General features: G+C 32.3%; 1 long non-coding RNA gene across 1 annotated transcript; it reads left to right on the top strand.

Annotated features, from left to right (window-relative positions):
• Positions 1-639: 639 nt before the first annotated feature.
• Positions 640-1685, top strand: LOC125776244 (uncharacterized). The gene is made up of 3 exons (XR_007421535.1): positions 640-785; positions 851-1010; positions 1076-1685. It is a non-coding gene; the product is annotated as an uncharacterized LOC125776244 (long non-coding RNA).
• The last annotated feature ends 427 nt before the right edge of the window (positions 1686-2112 follow it).

Genomic DNA, 2112 nt, shown 5'->3' with positions numbered 1-2112 from the left:
TAGCATTGCGTTGATTGTATGGTGATTTACGTATCATTATTGATTGTTCTTGGTGATTGTTTTTTGATAAATTTGCCGTTTACAATAACAAAATGTACAAGTATCAAAAAACGCTCAACAAGTTGATGAAATATCAATTGTGTTGTTTCGTGATTTGCCGTTTACAATAACAAAATGTACAAGTATCAAAAAACGCTCAATAAGTTGATGAAATATCAATTGTGTTGTTTCGTTATCCCGTTATGAGTATACAGTTAACCACATCAAAATATTTCTTTTTGTGACAAAATAATGCATGCATTCTCACTTCCATATAGTTCATCTCCAAAGCAACAGCTCTCTAGTGCGTGAAATAAATAAAATAATTAACTGATTGACTGATTGACATCATGAGCTCTATAAATAATTATGGATATGAACCTAACAACAGCCAAATAATATGTAAGTCCAAATAAAACACTTTAAATTTTCTTAATTTTTATTTAACTTTATGTTTTTCAGATCAAAATCTAGACAGCACAGACCAACAGTCTCTTAAAAATTTAATAGCGGAGTTGACGATGGAAGTGCGGGCTTTAAAGACAGAAGTGAAGGAGCTAAAGGAAGAAAACAAAATAAATTTGTTGAAGCTGACAGAGGAAGTTATTGCGGTCAAATTGGAAAACAGGGGAAAACCCTCAGAAAGTCAAAGCCCACAATTCGACCAACTACCATTTTACCATAAGAAGGATCTTGACGATTTCGAAGCACAGCTTTTACAAAAGCCAGAGTTGTTGGAGAAATTTGTATGTATAATGCTTGTTATGTTGCTTTTACCAGTTACAAATGTATAACAAAGAATTATTTATAGAAACTATATATTAAGAAGACGGGGGGTGAAGCGTCAACCCCTTTTCTAAGAGCAGCAATCAGGCGTATTTTTTCAGATGAGTTGGCAATGTCTTTTTCGTGGAGGGGCACGGCAGATAAGCCAAGCGCGGAAAAATGTTTAGTTACAACAATAATAAAAAGTAATATTATTTTATATTGTATTAATTCTTTTAACAATAACTACATTTCTTTCCTCTTTCTTTAGATATTTGTCATGAAATGTTTCAAGTGGACGAAAAAGCCGTTAGATCAACGCTACAAAAACATTTCGTTTATGCAAACGAAAGAGTAAAAAAACGCCGTCTACCTTTGTCTGAAAATAAATGAATGTTTTGAGCTGTAAGGAAAAACATGTTAATGAATTAATTTAAAATATAAATAAATTTGAATTTAAAAATAAACCAAAAAATGAATATTGATTAATAAGATGACTGAAAACTGATTGGAAAAAACAATCGAAATTTATAATAAAATGACTGTAAATTGACTAAATATTGACTGAAAATTTACTAGAAATTCATTGAGAAATGACTGGAAAAAACAATCGAAATTTATAATAAAATGACTGAAAATTTACTAGAAAATCATTGAGAAATGACTGGAAAAAACAATCGAAATTTATAATAAAATGACTGGAAATTGACCCTGAAAATGACTCAATCAAAATCATTCAATTTTGTTCGACCATTTTCTCCCGAGGGAACAGTCAATTTACAATGAATATTGATATAGAAATTGACTGTTTTCTATCAATTTTTCTATTGAAAATGAGTGATTTTCCATTAAAAATTGATAGTAAATGCTGGCTGGGATACATCATAACAACCATAAACTGACTTCTCAAGCTCATGCCTGCGCTAAGCAACTTAATTGTCTTGTAAAAATAGTTGAGCAAAATATTTGCATAAAATAAATGCATTTTTTATAGTCAGAAAACAATAAACCCTCAAATAAGTACAATCTCCGCCATTCGTTAGGGGAATAAGCCGCAAGCAGTTAAGTTGTAAAATTAAAGCAAATAACAGTGCACATTTCCAGCAAAGCAGCTTGCAGCTTTTAATAGCTGAAGCGAGTGTCGGATGCGCCACCAGCGCCCACTGCTGCTCATCCTCCTTTTGAAGGTAGTTGTTGCTGTTGCCACAGGTGACTTATTGGTCTGCAACCAAATGCAATATTAACCGAGCATTAATTGTTGTCGCTCACCGTTTACGGCTGCTGCCTCATTTAAGGTTGCTGTTGTTG

This window comes from Bactrocera dorsalis, chromosome 2 (genome assembly GCF_023373825.1).
Source record: "Bactrocera dorsalis isolate Fly_Bdor chromosome 2, ASM2337382v1, whole genome shotgun sequence".
NCBI lineage: Eukaryota > Metazoa > Arthropoda > Insecta > Diptera > Tephritidae > Bactrocera > Bactrocera dorsalis.
This window is presented reverse-complemented; position numbering and strand designations above follow the sequence as displayed.